This window comes from Hemitrygon akajei, chromosome 23 (genome assembly GCF_048418815.1).
Source record: "Hemitrygon akajei chromosome 23, sHemAka1.3, whole genome shotgun sequence".
Taxonomy (NCBI): domain Eukaryota; kingdom Metazoa; phylum Chordata; class Chondrichthyes; order Myliobatiformes; family Dasyatidae; genus Hemitrygon; species Hemitrygon akajei.
Window position 1 is genome coordinate 46,697,554 of NC_133146.1, and position 21,991 is coordinate 46,719,544.

Here is a 21,991-nt window from a genome sequence, read left to right on the forward strand (position 1 = left end):
CTTTGTTTTGTGGCTGTCTGTGGAAAGACGAAACTCAGGGTTGTATACTGCATATATATTTTGATAAAAATGTACTTTGAATCTTATACTGCCTGTAGTCACTGTGTTCTGGAACAATGAACTGCTAACCCTGCCCATCCCTCAACCATGTTTGTGTAATAACCATAATATCAGTGTCCTAAGTACTTATCTATGCCTTGAGTTCACCTGTCTTACCCGTCATTCTTGCATTAAAATCAATGCAGTTTAGTCTGTCAGATCTTCCACACTCACTATCCTACCTTTAACTTCTGTATTTGCCTCAACTTCCTTGTCTGCCGCACTGCTGTTTTGGGTCCCAACCCCTTACCTCACTAACTCAAACCCTGTTGAGCAGCACTAGCTTTTTGTGAATAATATTTAGTAAAATCACACTATAGCTGGAAGGCTGTCAGAGATCAGTACTGTAAGTGTCAATGGAACATCGCATATAACGCTCATTCTCCTCCGGCACCAGCTCCAATGCAACACACATAACCTGGTGGGTTGAATACTGATAGCTCTATCACTTGCCCTCAGGTGTATCAGTACACACAGAATTCTTTTTTACTTTTTAGCTCTTAGCCCTTCAATCTTGAATGAAGACTTTGTTTCTCAATTCTTACCTTTCTCTCTTTGCTTGCAGCCCTTTAAACTGTACTGCAATAATTCATTCATATTTCTACAGATATTCCTGAACACTTTCGTATCTGTACAACACACACAAAATGCTGGTGGAACTCAGCAAGTCAGGCAGAAGCTACGCAGGGCAAGGAACATTTGACATTTCCACTGTTCCAACTGAAAGGCCTCCGCCTGAAATGTTGAGTGTTCATTCTGCCTGACTTGTGGAGTTCTGCTGCCATTTTGTGTACGTTGCTCAAGATTTCCAGCATCTGCAGAACCACTTATGTTTATTACTTCCGTATTTGTAATTGGAACCATAATTAAATAGGAAAATGAGCCATATGCAAAAAGTGCATCCCACTTCATGGTGATGTTTACTTCCTTTTGTAATCAGTTGGGAATAAATTCCCATCATTGAAATCCAGTGCTTTAAGAGACGTGCAAGAAGTTGGAATACAAATTATCACCTCAGAGTTCGGAGAAGGGCTCTCCAGTGGCTAACCATCCAGGGCCGCTGCTAAAAGGTTCCAAAAAAGAACCAGAAAAGAGTTATTGGAGCAATTTCGAAAGGCTTCTGCATAAAAGCAGCTCTATTGTGGCCAAGAACTTCTGTGAAAACACCTCAAAAGTAGTTAACAGCAGGCAAATGGGATTGCTGGACATATATAGAAAGGACTGAGAATTCCTTGCAGATACTGGTAAGAGAAACAAATGTCCAATCAATTGTCACCAATTGAGGACATTTTCAGCTTTGAAAGACTTACATTCTAGAAACAGTTTATTTTACATTGTTGTAAATAGACATGGTATAGAAATTGAAAACGTTCAGTGGATTTTAACCGGGATCTTCTAACCTGGTCTCATTAGAAAAGCCAGGATATGATCAAGTTGCAACAGAGCATTATTTATATCAAGCAGGTTAAATTCAGAGCCAGAACCCAAAGGAAAAATGTAAGTGTTTGTTTAACTTTACCTTGTCTGTATGGGATATTTGGGAGGAGAGGTGAAATGTTCCTTTGTGAAACTCAGAGAATCTCTCCTACAAAGAGGACTCAAAGAAATGCAATAAGCCTACCTTGCTAGTGATCTCCTGGCCCTCAATCCAGTGCCTAGACATCCAACTCAAGCCTCAAAGAGTAACACTCAACTCCTACTGATGCTATCAGACCTTGATCTGCATACTGGACTGGAAATTCCATTAATATCCAGCAAGTGTTTCTGTCTCCTGCAGTTTAAAACAGCACTTGTCCAGACTGAAGTGAGAATGGAATGGATAAGCTCTTCGTCACATTTTAACAGCCTTTCTGCTCAGTGTCTGTTGCTATAACCAACCTCCATTAAGTTTTAAAGCACAGACAAGATCACTTAGCTCACTGTGCTTCAGTTGGACAGCTGAGTTATCCACTCTCTCCATTTCTTTAAATTTTCATTTTTCAAATATTTATCTTCTTCCCTTTTAGAAACTGATAATAAAACCTTCTTCCGCCACTGGGTTTGATGAGGCGTTCCATCTTCAAATGACCCTCAGAGTTAAAATAGATTTCTTTCAACTTCTGCATTTAGTCTTCTGACAATGATATGCTTTGGTTACCAATGCACTGCCCAAAAGAAATCCATTTTCCTTATGAACCACATCAAATTTCATGCTGTGCCAGATTGGTATATATTAAAAAAGTAGATATGGTTTGAAAAGTCTGGTATCAATTAATTATCTCCCTGATAAACACAATTGCTTAACACCAAACACTGGTGCTATTATTTCAGAACAGAGAAAACGTCAATCAAATGTCCACTCAGTCTCTCTATTACTGTATATTGAAATAGAACAGCATAACCACAACCTCAGCCTTAAACTGGAAGATCTGAATCTAGTGAAGATGCAAGTATTCCTTTATGGTTCCGTTTTTCAGTTCTACTTTCATTAAAGATGCGTTACAATCAGAAATTATTTATTAATTTTAATGCTGCTTTCAAACTAATTCTAACCTTGCAGCTTTGTAAAGAGAAAAGAAAAATGGGGCACTGCAGTGTAACTTTGACTATCTTCAGGCAGTCAAAACTTGACTAACTAGTTTGGAACTTCTGCTCTGGATAATATATCCTAAAGCAGCCTGCCCTCATTATTATGTTTCTGGAGCAGCAGTTCATACCAGTGAGTTACTATGGTCTTTTACTCATTTGTGTATTATACCACCACATTAATCAGCCATCAGCTATCCACGGTCATATAACAATAACTTGCAGTACTTTTATGGTCAGTTCAAAAAGTTATGTGCAAACTAAAGTACTTTAAATTCAAGGAAAAATAATTTGTTTGCTAATATACTAACATCATTACTCTTGCATAATTTGCACATTGCTGCATTTAACAATTCAACACTAAACTATATCAAATACATCATTCCACTAGCTTCAATATTACCAACTAAGAAACGTGTAGGTGCCTCATTCTGATCTAACACCTAGCTTTGAAACACATTCAGGAAACTTTTGCAATTTTTTTGACTGAAAACTAAAATATTTTGAACATTTCAAAGCCTAGTCATTGGAAATCAAAAGGATTCACAGAACAAAAGAAGTTGCTTTCATTTCACCAATACTGATATAAAATGATTTACTGACAAGAACAACATCACTTATAAACAAGGGTTGAGTATTAAGGCACTTAAGATGGTTATACAATGGTAAGTGTATGAAATTCTTTTCTTCTTCAAAAATCCCTCATGATCAAAGATGATTCTTACATAGACTGAGACCTTTGTCTTTGTTAAAATTGTGGTAAAGGAAGCCAATGAAATAAAACTAGAGAAAAAGAATGTTAACACAGATGAAAGATTCACTCTACGTAAGAACTGGAATTCAATTGTAAGCAAGGTGGGACAGCGGAAACCTGATTGGATGAAGACTAACCAATCAGGAGGGACGTATGACAGGGGTCTATATACCACTGGAAATGTCAGTTAAAATCAATACCTGCACACGACTGGAAGCCTGAGAAGAGTTTATTCGTAATACAATTTTGGATACTACTGGTGATAAAGGGGAATAACAAATGGTGTATAGTTTTCAAATCTGTTTCTTTCATGACTAAAACAAATACACAGTCCTTGAATATTTTTTGTATTGGTTCTAGCCAAAGTATATATGACAGCTTAGACATCAATTAGTCAATTCCACTTACTTGTTTGGAACCAAATTTATATCATGTCTCTTCAGAGTATGCATGTGCAATCAAGTTCCTATCATTGGGTAGTTCGTGCTCTTTGTGCTCTTCTTGGACTACAAAGATTGATTTTGTATTAATCAATGTATGCTGTTCATCGTAATAATACTATAAAAGGTTTCATCGACTGCAATGCTGACATATAAGATTATTAAGGGATTGGACACGCTAGAGGCAGGAAACATGTTCCCGATGTTGGGGGAGTCCAGAACCAGAGGCCTCAGTTTAAGAATAAGGAGTAGGCCATTTAGAATGGAGTTCAGGAAAAACTTTTTCACCCAGAGAGTTGTGGATCTATGGAATGCTCTGCCTCGGAAGGCAGTGGAGGCCAATTCTCTGGATGCTTTCAAGAAACAGTTAGATAGAGCTCTTAAAGATAGTGGAGTCAAGGGATATGGGTAGAAGGCAGGAACGGGATACTGATTGTGGATGATCAGCCATGATCACATTGAATGGCAGTGCTGGCTCGAAGGGCCGAATAGTCTACTCCTGGACCTATTGTCTATTGAAATATTCCTAATGTTTCACCTGCGATGTTTTATGCAAATAAACTGACGGCCAAGCACCAAGAATATCTGCAAAGTAGTTGCCATGTACAGCTACAAACAAGCAAGTTTGGACCTTAAATGAACTTCACAACAGAATAGTTAAGTAAATCATTATGGTGATCAACTATTATCCCATGCTTTGGGGAAGGTGCACATCCAGTGAGCTCTAACTGAAATAGGGTTAAAGTACTCTCTAGCTCTACCAGTAAAATTCCCCACAGAGATCCCCCGAGTCAGCCGAATCCTACCCTAGTAATCAAATTACATAGCAAAAATAGTTTCAGAAGTAACTGTACAGCGATTCCTGGTTTTAAACCTTGGAACCTTCACAAGGAATCTAAAATTCCAACCTGAATTGTTTTGTATGTCAATATCATAATTCAAATATGAGGAAACATCAGGATAATTAGATTATGTCAGCAATATTCTCCACATATGCTTCAAAGCCATAGCATATAAGGAGTTGACCCTTTCCTGATGTTTTCCCTTCTCAAGGCTGTAATTCACTGTTATAAAGTTTGTCGTATCAATTGCAATTGTGTTTACTGATTATCAGTAACTTAAGAAATTAGTTTCCATGTGCCTTACATTCCAGATTTAATTCATGCTGCCCAATATCTACATCTATAATGGTCTCATCCAGAAGATACGACGATTCTCTTGACTAATGAACTGGATACTGTAAGCGCATACACTCACCCTCATGTACCAAAGGAAATAATGATGAAACATGGGAAAGTTAAGGTTTTTAAACTGAGAATCTGACTTATTAAGAACCTCATTAGTGAATGCTAGAGGCAGTATAAATGAGCTTGATCCTTTTCTGACCCGCTATGTATATTTTCCTTTAGGGATCATTCCATTTCATTCAAAAGTTGGCACTCTGGCTGTTTCTCTCCTTCATGTTGCTGTTGCTTCCAAATTCTTTCAAAATAGTTAAAATTTCAACCAAGTTAGATTTGGTAAAGTCAGTAATTCTTGTTTTTTGAAATCTGACTGTAAAACAAAAGTAAAGTCAACTTTATAAATGTAGTGGACACGTGCTTTGTAAGCCATATAGTAAGACATTGAATTTTTCTATTAAGCATCTCATGTTCAAAGTTCTAAGTAAATTTATTATCGAAGTACATAACAGTACTGTGCAAGTCTTAAGCACATACATATAGCTAGGATGTCTCAGACTTTTGCATAGTACTACAGTAATTTTCTGTATTGCACTGTAATGCTGCCGCAAAAACAAAGGCACAAATCTCATGACATATGTGAGTGATGATAAACTTGATTCAGATATGGGTTTCTATTGTGTACTCAGAGTGGGGAGGGGAATCATGGTTGGGAAAAGGGGAAGGGAGAGGGGAGGGAGTAGGAAATACAAGAGACACATTCTGTAATTATCAATAAACCAATTGTTTGTAATAAAATAACTTTGCCTAGTACCTCTTAGCTGGAGGTGTCTGCAACTGTGCCAACCCCTCCCCCCCCCACCCGCCTCACCTGGCATTCCTCCTCTGCCACCTGTCCCGCACCCCTCCCACAATGCCCCACCCTTGCAATTCCTAATATCTTTTGCTCCTTCCAGATTTACAAACCCTCTCTCTATTGCACTAATACAGTATTGTGCAAAAGTGTTAGGCACTCTAACTGTCTCTACGTGCCTGAGACTTTTGCATGGTACTGTATATGTCACCATATATTACCCTAGTAAATACAAAGAAACACAATAGAATCAATTGCACACAATAAAGACAGGCAACAACCAACCAATATGCAGATACAAAAAAGAAAAAAAGTTATAAATAAGTATTGAGACCATTAGTTCTTGAAAGTGAGTCTATAGTTTGCGGAATCATTTCAGTTTATTGCACAATTATTTGTACAAGAGGAAATGGAGTAATTTGGAGAAAAAATTGGTTTGTAAGAAAATTATGAGAATCAAGTAATTAAAATTTGCTCAAATTAAAATGCTGTCCCATAGGAGTAACATTGAATCCACTTTGACTTTCACCATATGGAAATCATTTAATTTTGGGCTTCAGAAGTACAATGTGGAGATACATGGATGATTCTAACCTAAGGCATTTACCAGTAAGTGAGTCTATTAGACAACAATGACAAGCTGTATAAAGCATTGATTAGGCCATATTTGGCGTACTGAATTCAGTTCTGGTTCCTGTATTACAGGAAGGACATGAAGGCTTTGGAGAAAGTACAGAAGCGGTTCACCAAGATGTTGCTTGGTTTGAGTATTTGCTATATGGGAGTTTGGACAAACTTTGATTGCTTCCTATGGAGCATCAGAGGCTTATGAGTGATCTGACTTAAGTATATAAAATTATGAATGACATGGATAAGCAAGAAAGTCAGTGTCTATTCCCCAGGGCCAAAATGACAAACACCAGAGGGCATAGATTTAAGGTGAGGGAGGAAAGATTAAAAGAGATACGCAAGGCAAGATTTTAAAAAAATATATACACAGATCAGTAAGTATACACCTGAAATGTGTTGTTAGGGGAGCTGGTGGAAGATGATACCATCAAAATATTTAAGAGATATTTAGAAAGGCACATTCACAAGCACGGAACAGTGAGACATAAGCCATGTTCCAGCAGATGGGATTAGTTGAACTTGGCTTTGTGGTCAGCACAGCTATTTTGGGCTGGATGGTCAGTTCCTGCACAGTATTGTTCTACGTTCTAAGTTTCTTTGTTTTAGCAGAGGAAGAGTTCAGATTATAGATGGGCACATGGGCAATGTAAAAAGAAAAATATAACCATATTTTCATACTTTAATTATTTTTGTACAGTAAACCAATCACTTGTTTCATGTCACTTAAATGCGAGGTATCTATTGCTTTGCAGTTCCAAATGATCACAAGAGGTGGCAAAGACAATTTTAAGCAATCATGAACTCCAGTTGGGCAGAAGCTAGATGTGTTGAAACTATTAGCAAACAAGTACAAAAGATTTGACAATTTTGCAGCTGTCTTGTCAGACTTCGACAATATTAAGTCAAACATGCTTGAAGGAGAGAGCCAAGGCTGGCCAAGATATATAATTATTGGCATATTGTACCTTTAGCATCTTCCAAATCATGTGCTTAGCATGGAAATAATTATCAGTTAGGAGCCATTTTGTAGCTTGTCCCTCTATGGTTCTGCTTAAGTAAGAAGAATATGGAAAAAAAAATTACAAAAAAGTTTTATTACAAACAGCACATTCCTACTTCATTTTAATGCTATTATTAACTCTCTATATACTTCTGAAAAAGGTGGAATATTAAAATAAATTATAAAATCATATTTGTTATGATTTGTAGCTCTGAAACAAAAAAGTGAATTGAAAACAGAAGAGTCTGAAATGCGAGTGTAACTTCATGTTTACTCTAAGCAAGTTGCGCACGAATCATGTGGTGGATTGATGACGTATGCCATTTACGTACTTTTACAGATAACCTGCAATGCATTATGTAAACAACAAAGAATGCTTAAATATAACAAAATACAGTATTTAAAATATGTCTCAAATACTACTGATATATTACAAACATTAACACTCCTTGCTTAGCTATAAACTCCAACTCAATGTAGAATGCATCTCAACTTAATGTACTATATATGTAGGCCTCCGTTAGTCTCGATAGACCATGAATTTGCGCCTTGGGAAGTTTCCAGGGCGCAAGCCTGGGCAGGGTTTTTTTTTGTTTATGGAAGACCGGCAGTTGCCCAAGCTGCAAGTCTCCCCTCTCCATGCAACCGATGTTGTCCAAGGGAAGGGCATTAGGACCCATACAACTTGGCACCAGTGTCGTCGCAGAGCAATGTGTGGTTAAGTGCCTTGCTCAAGGACACACGCACAGCCTCAGCCAGGGCTCGAGCTAGCAACCTTAACCACTTGGCCACGAGCAAATACTATATTTGTAAATAGTAGATCTGTGGTTGTGAGACAATCTCAGGTTCTGGGTCCTCCTCTGTGGTGCTTGTAGGCATTGACACTGAGGCTGCAAGAAGAGTTTCTGTCAGCTCAGGTGCTTTTCTTCTCCTTTTCTCCACTTACCTCTGTGGATTTATTTCAATCCCTTTATTTTCCTTTTTCATGTCCCTTCTCTCTTTCATGCCCTTCTCCTTCTTGTTCACATGTTTTCCTCATCTATTCCCTCCTTTACAACTCATTCCTATTTCTTCTTTCTCAGATGTGCATCTTGATCTTGGGAAGGTGCACTTGGTTCACTGGAGTATTGTCTTATTACAGGTTTCCCCCGCTATCTGAAGGTTCCTATGAAGCCGTTTGTAAACCGAAATGGCATAAAGCGAAGAAGCAATTACTATTAATTTATATGGGAAAAAATTTTGAGCGTTCCCAGATCCAAAAAATAACCTACCAAATCATACCAAATAACACATAAAACCTAAAATAACACGACCATATAGTAAAAGCAGGAATGATAAGATAAATATACAGCCTATATAAAGTAGAAATATTATATGTACGGTGTAGTTTCACTTATCAGAATTGGGAAGACAGCGAGCCAAAATCGATTTGGAGAAAAAAAAATCAGCACGTACATGCATGCGCACACAACTGTCCGCACAAGGCGTCATGGTCATGGTAGTCTTTCTTGGGGTAAACACACAAATAAAGCAGGCGTCTTTTTCTCATAAAAATGAAAATCCTCTTTGGTTAGCGAAAACAGGTACTAATGTAGATCTTTCGTATCAGCAAGCTGTCGTAAAGCGAACGTTGGTAAAGCGAACGTTCAAAAAACGTTCAATTGCTTCCTTTATGATCTGATCTTTCCTCTTGGTTTCCTTACCCACGACATCATCTGACAAATTATGTTTTCTTATCTTCATTGACTTCTTTCTTTTTGGCCTTCCATTCATCCACTCGGCTTTGGTCTTCGCATCTACTTTGACAAGCAGCTTTTTGTCTCCCACTTGAAGCTCATGCAATAATCTTAACGCTCACTGAGTATATTCAGGATCTTATTACTCACAGAAGCCGAATGCTTGTAACTTTCTTGAACTCTCTTCCATCTTAAAATCAAGCCACATTTCAGAAGTAACTGCCTGATTTACATATCATAAGCATTCTCAGATATGTTGCCTATAAAAGTTGTTGTAGCTGCACCACTGCTTTCATCACTTCCACGATTCCTCTGAGAAGCATGGTCCTTCCTTGGTCCAGTATGCTTTCCAACAGAGGTGCAGAGGTTCGCACCGACACCTGTTTTCCCTTTGTTGAACAACTGCTGCCCAAAAGTATTCAGCATGGCAACACACACAAAATGCTGGAGGAACTCAGCAGGCCAGGCAGCATCTATAGGAAAGAGTACAGTTTGACCTTTCTTAACCCAAAAATGTCAACTGTATTCTTTTTCATAGATTCTACCTGGCCTGATGAGTTCCTCCAGCATTTTGTGTGTGTTGCTTGGATTTCCAGCATCTGCAGATTTTGTTTGGTATTCAGCATGGAAACAATCATCAGTACCTTTCTTAATTCACTTTCAGTTGACTCTCTTCAGGGGATGTGGCATGTGACTGGTGGATGGATTTCCATTCAAGTTGTAGTTGTCTCAGCCACTCATGTCCCCACAATGCTGGGCCTCCTGTTTTTAACACATGCAAGTGTTTAAAAATTTTTATCCAATCAGGCTTTGTTAGTTGCTGTATTTCACTGTAACAGATGTTAATCCCACAGGAGTTATCTCTTCTCCAGTATAAGTTCTTAGTTGGATATCTGCAGGCTTCAGTTCAGTATCTTTGAAATGGTGTTCAACTTATTTTGTGGAATGAGTGAAACAGCCGAGACAGTGTCCAATTCCATTTCAATTAACTTATTGTTCACTTCTGGTGGTAAGCCATATTGCTTGTCTCTTGTTAGTTTTCACATTGACTCAGTCCTGTGTCATTCTCATCATTATCAATTCTTTCATGAACAGCATGCAGATTAGTGCTTTTTGAAATGCAACTTGATTTTTAGCCTTTTCTGTTCCCTGTGCAGTCTATTTATTTATGCCTGACATAATCTTTGTATGTGTCCTAATTTGTTGCATTTTCTGCAAGTTTCGCCTTTAAATCTGCATTGGTCTGGTGTATGCGATCCCCTGCCACAACGGTAACAAAATTTGTTCAGCTAGGCTGGTTTCTGTTTAGACTTTGCAATTTTGTTCACACTCACTTTCATTCCTGACTGCAATTTCAATTGCAGCTCTGACTGCTGTTTTCATTGATATAGCTGTTTCAACTGCTCTTTTAAATGTAAATTGCCTTTCAGTTAGGAGGCATTTTTTAATACTCTCTTGAAAGGTTCCACAAACTAAACAAACTCTCGAAGCATCATTAAGCCCGCTACTGAACTGACAATGCACAGACAATCTCTTCAATTCAGATATGTACATTAAAATGGACTCCCATTCCTTTTGATTCCACTTATGATACCTAAAGCATTCTGCTAGCAACACTGGTTCTAAATGTTCCTGCATTACCTTCACAATATCAACAAAGTTCATTTCAGCTGACTTGGTTGGAGTAGTCAAACTCCTAAGCAAACTGTCTTTAAATCCAATGCACACAACAAAATTGGTACGCATTCCCCATTGGCTATTCCATTTGTTTTAAAATACTGTTCAATCCATTCAGTATACTTATTCCAGTTATCTTTTGTGTAACAAATGCATCAATCTTTCCAATGTTGCCAGCCATCTCTGCTTTTTAAAAAAAAAGATTATTACCCAGTACTCATTGTTTATGAACCCATGAATTTTTCCATTTTCTGCCTTTTTTTAAAACTCGAATGTCTTCTCCTCCCAAAGAACCATGTGCTGCACTGTTTTTCAATCATCTGTTTCTCATTGTGCTTTTTTTTCCTCCAGCTTCTTGCTGCGTTTCCACAGGTAGGTAGCCATCTCGGGTATGTTTTAAAAGTAACTCCTTGCCACTGCTATGTTTAGTGACTCCAAAACATCAAATTAATTAAAAGCATAAAACACAGGGCCAGAAAGTGGGTCTAACTTCATGTTTTCTATAAGCGAGGCGAGCACGTGGTGGCACGATGATGAATATCATTCACATACTTCGTACATGAAACGATAATGAATTATTTAAACAATAAAGAATGTGTAATCAAACAACATATTTACAATTTAACTCAAATATTACTAAAATATTAAATACACAACATTACCTTAACAGAAAATCATATTAGTGGAAAATACAAACAATAAAATTATTGATAATGCTCTTACCGAAAATGGAGAGCCAATGTGTGCATTATGCAAATCAAAAGCTCTAACACGTAATTTAGTCCATGTTACAACTCCCATTCTTTTCACGACTTGCAATCCTGGCAGTGCAGATCTACCCCTTATCCACTAAATCCACATCTGCAAACCACTGGGGCGCCCTTTTTTTTTAAACACAAAGTCCTAAGTGCAGCAAAATCTCAGTTATAACTGGCATGTGGTGGAGCCCCACCCTCAGAACCGTTTTTACAGCAAATTTATTATTGTAAAAATTAATGCAGATAAATATTAATCTTTAAATCAATTATTCAAAATGGTAAACTACCTGAAATTTGCTTCTCTCCCCGACAGCCATTCCTGCTCATTGAAATAAATGGATATGCCGAACCTGTACCAGGTTTAAATGCTGGTTAATTAATTGATCATGCTGATTAAATAATTGATCAGAATAATTACTGTGAAACTGTAAGAAGTGTTGTTTGATGTAGTCAGAAAATTTGCATACACTTGCTCAGCAGGCCAGAGCTTACAAACTATTACAGAGGAAACTGTTAAAAATTCCACACACAAGTTTGCAGTTCTTAAGAGAATTCATGTCAAAATTATCTCATACCTAGAGCACTTAGTTGTAAGAAGGCAGGGTTAAATATTTCACATATCCTGTGCCTATTTGGTGCTTTTCAACTGTAGACAATTTGTTTATCTAAACAATTCATTACAAATTACCTCTTTAAAATTCAGTGCCTCTCCTCCTTCATTAATCCTTATGATGTATCAACCGCCCAGCAATTTTATAAACAAAAGCAGGATAGAAAATCCAACAAAACTAATGGAAAATCATTTTAGCTTGCCCTTAAAAATATATAATCATATTTATTGAAAAGACTTTAACCTAACTTCTGCACTTTTACTCATTTCCCACATCAAACACATTTCATTCAATTTATTTATTGAGATTCAGCTCGGAATAGGCTTTTCCGGCCCTTCGAGCCGCACTGTCCAGCAACCCCCAATTTAATCCTGGCCTAATCATGGGACGATTTATAATGACTAATTATCCTGTCGGAGGAAACCCAAGTGGTGATGGCAAGAGCATACAAACTCCTTACAGTCGGTTGCGGGAATTGAACCTGGGCCATTGAACCCGGTATTGTAAAGCATTGTGCTAACCACTATGCTACCGTGCGGCCTTTGTAGTCAATTATGAACCTTGAGTTTTTACCTTATGATACTATAAGAATTCAATAGTTAAGGACTGAGCATTATTTTTGTTTTAACTTTGTCAATGCAATCTGATGTAATTATTAAGCTTAAAATACAATGAGGAGTGTTTCTCATAGTCTATTAATAAAAAAACATTGCAAAGCAGCTACACAAGATGTTAAAGAAAATACAATGTTCCAGCTACTTGCATAAAGGACAAAAAAGTAGCTATATATTCAGAAGCTGCACCCCAGTTGTTTTGGCTAAGCTTAGAAACTGCAATGGGTAAAACTTACTGTAAATACAACACTGATGCTTTTATTGCTTTAAAGTGCCTACTTGCAAATATATCACTGATATTCTTATTGCTATAGGGTGCTAAAATGTCCTTCATGCCAAATTCTATCATTAAAAGCATTCTTGCTGCAAGGTTGGAGCTCTACACATGCAACTTTTCACAGCATTCAGTATAACTTAGTCCTTTTCACGCTTGACAGTCTTCAGTCAGAGGCCTTAGATTTAATTTTTTGCTTCCTGCAGACAGGTTGTATCATCAGAGTGATAGTGGGCTATTTGCAGCATGAATGATATAATTAGTCCCACTTGTCTGCTTGTACTTTAAAGCACTTCAAAGATTTATCTGGTTGCTTCAATCTTTGCAGTTCTGGCATCTGAGTGACTGGAAAACTGGACTTTGAAGCTGGGGGTTCCTAATTCAGTCCATGAAGACACAATAAGAGTCTTGTGTTCTAATGCAGTCTCGTACGTCCCATTGGGATGCTTTACAATTGTCATTTGGTTCAAAGCAATTGTAAGAGAGGCTAAATCTTCGATTTAACAATTTGTCTGCTGTAGCCCTTCAGTAGACACAAGCACCATGAAGTTAATAACGTGCCGACAATCAACTCCATCAATCGAGAGGGGCTCTGTCGCAGTCTTCTCAAACTTTGCTGTCTGCAGAGATTTATCTTCATCCCATGCGTGCTTCATGCTTGTATGCGAGCCTTGATCTTCCCCTATCGTGGGTAAATGGGTTTAGCATGAGATAGGAATCACTGTCGGCATGAACGAGATGAACCGAGGGTGTTGTATTTTTTTATGGTGCTATTGGTCCACAACAATCTCCGTGAAGACTGATCTCACGGAAGGCTGTATCATTGTCCCACTTTATTCAATTTTTCCTCACAGCAACGCTATGTTTCACCTTCAACAAGTTACCCGCAAAATGGAGCTAATCTAACAAACCAGAAAAATTTACAATCAGCAACATCTTCACTTCAGAGTTGAGGTCACTCCAACCCAAGCCACTGAGCTGCAGTGTCCAAAAGACACTTGGAGGCTGAGGTCCAAGTCATGTCTGAATTATGCACTACAGTGTAGGACAGATGGCCATTGCTATTAAAAATTCTGGTTTCAATGTCCTTTACCATCCTGTCTAATCCTAAACAATAACGATCCAGAACAAAGCACAATAGCAACCTGGGTTCAATTTATGCCACTGTCTGTAAAGAGTTTATACATTCTCTCCATGACTGTATGGATTTCCCTCGGGTACACAGGTGTTCTCCCTCATTCCAAAGATATACAGGTTAGTAGGTTAATTGGTCACATGGGTGTAATAGGGTGCTACAGGCTTATTGGGCCAGAGGGTCTGTTACTGTGCTGTAACTCTAAATAAAATAAAACAAACACAACACTGGAAAACGTGAAACCACTTTCCAAGTCTCATTCATGATGAAATTCACCATTCCTCACCATGATGAAATTCCACTCAGAGGGGCGGAATTTAGGATGACGGCACCTGACTTTGCTTGCACCTTTGGAAACAGCTCTATTTCTATCTTTGATATCTCTTTTCTCCCCCTTCAAGATTCTTTTGAAGACCCCGACGTAGAGTTCCACTTCTTTGCGGAAATGGGACTCACTCTCGGGGCCTCAAGACCAGCCGCTTTTCAATGTGCCCAGGACGCCTTCAAGCAGCTGAGTTTTTGTAGCTCGGGAGATGGGCTGATTGGAGGCTGGTGCCGTTGCCTGGTGCGTCGTGAGAATACACGGAAGATCAGAAGCAGCGAGCTGGCTGCTGGCCGTGTGCCCAGAGACCCGAGTTCTTTGGGTACAGAGCTCGGAAAGAGCAATGCAACAGACTTTTAACACCAAAAATCGGCAGGTTTTTTTGTTATGTCTCCCCTCCCGCTGTGAAATGGAGACACCTCTTTTTTCCTTATTAGGGAGATACAGAGAGCCTGTGGTATGTCGAATTACCAGGTGAACAAGTAGTCTTTGGAGTACTGCAAGTCTGTGCCTTCACTGATGCTTTGCTGCACGCTTGAGTGCTTGGTGGGGGGGGGGGGGGTGCCTATGCTTTCTTGCTGGTGGGGGAGTGAGGAGTTGGGAAGAGGCTTTGGGGCTCTAACATTTAACTGTCATTCATTCTTTGGGGCACTCCTCTGTTCTTGCGGATGTTTGCAAAGAAAAACAATTTCAGGACGTATATTGTATACATTTCTCTGACATTAAATGTACCTATTGAAACCTATTGTCTTTAACGATTCAGTACAACAATAGGCTATATCACAAAGAGCATTTGAAAATCAAAATCTCAAAACTGATCCAAAGCTCACACAAATTCGCTCTCCTCTTCTATTTCTCTGAGAAATAGACTACCTACAACAAGTACTTCAAACACCCAGTGAGATACTAACAATGCTGTTTTGCTCCAGGAAAACAAACATATCCCCAATCCTTTAATTCAGGTTACATTATGGTGAATCTCCTTTGCACTCTTTCCAGCACAATCACATCCTTCCCATTTAAATTACCAGAACTGCACACAGTATTCCAGGTGTGACCTAATAGAGTCATAGAACACTACAGCACAGGAACAGGCCCTTTCACCCTAGTCCATGCCAGACTGTTAATCTAAGTAGTCCCATCAACCCACATATGGACCATAGCCCTCCATCCATAAATTTATCCAAACTTCTCTTAAACATTGCAACCAAACCCTTATCCACCACTTCTGCTGGTAGCTCATTCCACACTTGCACCACTCTCAAGTAAATAAGTTTGCCCTCAGTTTTCCCATAAATATTTCACCTTCCACCCTTAACCTATGACCTTCAGTTCTCATCTCACCCAGCCGTGATGGAAAAAGCCTACTTGAAATTGCCCTATCTAAACCCCTCATAACTTTGTATACCACTATCAAATCTCTCCTCATTCTCCTACACTTTGGGTAATAATGTCCTAACTTACTCAACCCTTCCTTATAACTTGGGTTCTCAAGTCCTAGCAATATCTTTATAAATTTTCTCTGTAGTTTTTCAATCTTACTGATGTAATTCACACAAATTTTAGCATCTGTTGATTCTGTCATTTGTTTTCAATCTTACTGATATCTTTCCCATAGATAGGTGACCAAAACTGCACACAATACTCCAAATTTGATCTCACCAACATCTCACACAACTTCAAAATAACATCCCAGCTCTGCTACTTAATACTTAGATTTATGAAGGCTAATGTGCCAAAAGCTCTCTTTCAGGCCATGCCTACCTGTGATACCACTTTCAAGGAATCTGTACTCGCACAATCCTTTGTTCTAACACACTCCTCAGTGCTCTGCCCTAACAACTGATTTACAACATAATATCCTACTTCTTAAATGCTATGCCCCGACTGTTGAAATCAAGTATACTACAGTATGTCAAGAAACTCAAAATGCTGGAGGAACTCAGCAGGTCAGGCAGCATCTATGGAAATGAATAAACAGTCAACGTTTCTAATAAAGGGTCTCAGCCCAAAACGTCGACAATTTATTCATTTCCATAGATGCTGTCTGATCTGCTGAGTTCCTCCAGCATTTTGTGTGTGATTCTTTGGATTTCCAGCATCTGCAGAATGTCTTGTGTGTACTACAGCATGTACCTTCTTCACCAACCTACTGACTATGTTGCCATTTTCAGGGAACTATGGACTTCAACACTCAGGTCTCCATGTTCATTAGCTTTCCTCAGACACAACCATTTTCTGTATATGTTCGGTCTCAATTTGATTTCCCAAAATGTATCACTTCGCACTTGTCAGGATACTGGGAACTATTTTCTATATTTATTACTTATATTACAATATTCAAATCAGAATAACAATCATTCAAATATAACACAATTTCCTACATATACCATCAAAAATTATTAACTGAACTGCAAAGAACACATTAAACATGTGTAAGGAGGAACCATTTTCCGAACCTGCGCTGGCCGTAGAGCATAGGACAGTATCAGCGACTCAAGCACTCTGAAAACCAGCTCCTATTTACTAATATAAGATCAGTTACTTTGTAAAACTGTGGGAGATCTTGAAGTGAATCCACTTTAATCGAGCCACAGCTTCAGGAAGTGAATGCTTATTGCAGAGAGCAGAGTTGCAGCAGCTTGTAAATTGCATGCTTTATCAAAGACAATTCATTTTAAAAAGAAAACCTTTTTCTAGCAAATCAACAAGATGTAAAGTTAAGAAGAAAAAAAACAGAAGTATAACTTCTTCCACACTGAATCGGGTATTTTCAAAATATAATTTTCTTCCCATTGCCCAATGTAAAAAATGAAGATTGATGAGCCACATCACAGTTACCGGAGTCTGTTAATGACTTTACTAACCCACAGTTTAGCTAAGCTTCCGATACCAAATTGGACAACAGGGCTGAGCTTGCCCTAGGCAAAGGCATATTTATGGCCAGAAGCAGCAACCAATCTGATTTTTGTCTCCTCCCTTTGGACCTTTTAAGCCCAGAGAATTTTAATTTGGCCGTATTGTGCTACTTTGAGGTGTATATGCCCTTGGGCTGTTCAATCTCTTCCTCAGTTTTGAGCCGTTCAGATCTTCTTTGAATGGACAGTCAAGGATAGGTCAAGTATTTACTTCCATTTGCCTTCACCTGAAACCTTTCCAATTATATGATTGCAATTCAACTGTTAGGTGGCCTTAGTAAACTCTTTATTTTAAAATGCAAAGCACACTTAACAAATACTGTGGCATAGGATGAATACTGTTTGTGCAATGATACAAGACGATAAGTCTTGGCTAGTGCATCTCTTATAAAATCCAAAAGCTATAGATTGTTTTAAATACTCTGTGTCCAGAATCATGGCTTCAGAATACAGGGACGCCCATTTAGAATGGAGATGAGGAGGAATTTATTTAGCCAGAGAGATGGGATCTGTGGAATTCATTGCCACAGGCAGCTGTGGAGGCCAAATCATTGTGTATTTTTAAAGTGGAGGTTGATAGGTTGATGATTAGTAAGGGTGTCAAAGGTTACAGGGAGAAGACAAAAGAATGGGCTTGAGAGGGAAATGGATCAACCATGGTGAAATGACACTCGATGGATCGAATAGCCCAATTCTGCTCCTCTATCTTCTGGTTTTATGGTCTAAAATGCACATTGAACTGCACCAGCGACCTATATTGGATGATCAAAAACTCATGGAAATGATATTCTAATGTCCACAACATGGAACAGTGATGAAGGAAGTCCAGATGAAGGGTCACAGTTGAGGAGTCAGCTGTCTATGTTCCTCTGTAGAAGCTGCCTGACCTACTGAGTTTCTTAGATACTTTTTGTGTTGCTCCAGAATGCAGCATCTGCAATCCCTTGTATCTCCACACAGCAATGAATTGTCAGATTTTAAATTGGGATTTCTTTGCAGGGTGCTAATCGTCTGATACAAAATACACATCAAGGCTAAGGTCACGTGCAAAGCAGTATTTTATGACCACTATCTCTCACTTGGGCAGAGGCTCCTACTGAAGTGGACATGGTGAGGCAAATTTTCCCTCATGTGTCAGAGCAGTAATGGAGACCAAATCTCCACAGGGAGGTGGCACATCATTGTGTTTTTTTTTGCTGGTGGGAGGGGGGATCGTTGCTTTGCTGCTGCTTATGCGTGGGGGGAGCTGTGGGGGGGCTTTGGGGTTCTAACATTTAACTGTCATTCGTTATTTGGGACACTCTCCTGATTTATGGATGGTTGCAAAGGGAAAGAATTTCAGGATGTATATTGTATACACTTCTCTGATATTAAACTTACCTTCGAAACCTTTGAAAAACTGAAGAACTAATCATCAAGGAAGATGACCACAGGACCATGTTGGATGAATGAAATAGAATCCTGGGGCACAGACTAAGAAGAAGGAACTATAAATAATACAGGAACAAGGTTTCACCCTCTGATGAACATCATATAACATCATTGTATGCAGTCTAGGATTACCATATGCATACAGCAGTCTCATGTGTAAGATGCCATATGCAGGAAAAGCTGGCCACAATTTCTGGAACATTGCCTCTCAGAGGAAGCACAGATTCTTAGATAAAATTCATAGAAAAAAAAGTAGGGATTCATGATAGAATTTCTAGATCAATGGTTTTTAAGTTTCTTACAGATTGGATAATTGAAAATACTTTCTTTAAAGATCTAGCTCCTAATTGTGTTTATTTTACCTTAAAGAACATAAAAAGTTAAAATAATTTGCATTGCATTTATGGAGAATTTGAGTGGGTGTCCCTTCAGAACAAGATAGGTAACAATTCATTTCATGGTTTGTTACAAACTACAGATGAAGTCAGAATGTTCAATTCCAAAATCTTCTTCAAAAACAGCACTGGCATGTCAATTCCCAGTTCTTATCAAGAATTTTAACAGGAAACATTGGATTATGCAAGGGGTGATTGATAAGTTCGTGGCCTAAGGTAGGAGTCAATTTTACAAAACCTAGCACATTTACTTTTCAACATAGTCCCCTCCTACATTTACACACTTAATTCAGCGGTCGGGGAGCATACGGATCTTGGACCCCCAGGAAGTGTTCACAGCATGGGTGATTGATTAGTTTGTGGCCTAAGGTAGAAGGAGATGAGTTATACTGCTCTTGTTACATGTACAAGTACATGCAGGTCAACTCTTTGAGTGATTATGCAGAAAGTTTGAAGTTAATAACTCATCTCCTTCTACCTTAGGCCACAAACATCAATCACCACTGATGAATTATTAACTTCAAACTTTCTGCATAATCACTCACAGAGTTGACCTGCATATGCATGTAACGAGAGCTGTCTCTCCGTCTATCTTAGGCCACGAAATTATCAATCACCTGTCTGTGGACACTTTCTGGAAGTCCAAGATCTGTATGCTCCACGACCGCTGGACTGTGTGTGTAAATGTAGGAGGGGACTATGTTGAAAAATAAACGTGCTAGGTTTTCCAAAATTGACTTCCTTCTACCTTAGGCCACAAACTTATCAATCACCCCTCGTTGATGCATCATATTACATATAATTATAAAATCCTACCCTTGACTAATCAATCACTGAAACAGAGAAGTTATTTATAATGCCTTTTTTCTGTGTCTTTGCTCTGCTTAGTAAGAATGTATACCTAAGCAGACCTAAAGCAACTGTGAAGGTATTCGTCCACTCATATTTAAATTCATCTGATTAGATTCAAAGTTGTTCAGTTGAAACTCAGATTGCAAAATAATACCCTTCTTCATAAACAGACGAATTCCTAACTTAAAACATGCTTCGTGTCAAATCCTGTGATTTTCTACTGCACATCATAGAGAGGATAGACACAAAAACAAGAAAATCTGTAGATGCTGGAAATCCAATCCTAAAGGAGGTTCTTAGCTTGAAATTTCAACTGTTTACTTTTTCCATAGATGCTGCCTGGCCTGCCAAGATCCTCCAGCATTTGCTATTGAGAGGATAATACTCACCTTTCAGCCAATAAGTGTTTTTCTGGTTCTTTAAAGAGAACATTAAGATTCCAAAACCAATGTACCTAGACTTCAGCCTAAGGTACATGACGATGGATAAAGTAGAAGAAACAAATTCTGGAAGCTTCTTTCTCTCAGCTGTAGCTGAGGGGCACACAGTGAGTTAAACCAAAACTATGAACTGATCTGGGACTTGATTTAAAAGACGCTGAGATCAATGCCAGAAAATAAGTGGGGCTGGTCTCTGAACATCTACGGCTGGGCTACAGTCTCGTTTCTGGCATCTCGTCTGCTTCTGACAACATGTGCCTTCAGCACCAGCCCTTTGTTGGTACAGCATTCAGCCTCTGAAAATAATTTAGATGAGGAACGCTGGAGCGCCAAAGCTGGAAGACTTCAAGCACAATTCATCCTATGTGCATTCAGTGAGGATAGTATGTGACGCTAGCACTGGATTTCCATAAAGAGCCATCGCCATCCTTCCAGTTAAGTTTGGAAGGGTGAATGAGCCATGTATGTGATTTATATCTGGAAAAGGTATTTCAGAAACTAAACCACCTGTAGGGGAGGTAAAGAGAGTAGATGGTGGTGAAGTTCTCTAAATCCCTGGCCGCCACACCATTCCTCCACACATTCACAAGCACTGCAGTGACTGTTCCTAAATTAGGCAGCTGAGGCAAGGTTCTACAAATTTAGCAATGGCCTAAATCAGTGATTCATCTGGGCCTGAGCCCACCAACAAGTTCCATCTTTTACACAATTGACAACATTCCACTTACCCTGTCACTGTAAATGTTAAGACCCTTTCAACTCCTGACTAGAATCCTGCTCTTGGCACTGCACAGAGTCCAACATATGCCTCATAAGTGGTGAACACAATTGGAATTTTTGCAGGTCTCTTTAGAAATACCACAGAGATCTTAGCAACAGAAGCATAACTGGCGGCTCAGAGAGAGACTGGCAGACTGAGACCCAAGGGATTGAGAGGTGGTGGAGGGGGGTGGGGAGGGGGGGAAATCACAGCACTTTTCTTCGTTTTGTCAGATTAAACCCCAGAGCCCAGCAGGAGACAGGGAGGTCCTCTCTGCCTCCTGTTGCCAAGAGCACTGGATGAGCCGCTGCAAAGTGTCAATCTCCACATTTATGTGGTGCCAAGTATGAATCTACATTGCAATCAGCACTGATCTGAAAAGAAGTTGTAAAATGCGTGACAAGTGTGACTTCCGACCCCAGCAGAAGCCCTGATAAAATGCAATTGCTTCGAACGTAATCAAGATCTGCAAATTTCCACTTTGTGTATAGTAAAGTTTATAAATTTGGGACGCATCTAAAACTGTTCAGTTAGTCAAACCCAACA

At 38.9% G+C, this 21,991-nt stretch overlaps 1 protein-coding gene across 1 annotated transcript in view; it reads right to left on the reverse strand.

Annotated features, from left to right (window-relative positions):
- mgmt (O-6-methylguanine-DNA methyltransferase) overlaps window positions 1–21,991 on the reverse strand; it is a 405,239-nt gene that overhangs the window by 181,856 nt on the left and 201,392 nt on the right. The window lies entirely within an intron of this gene.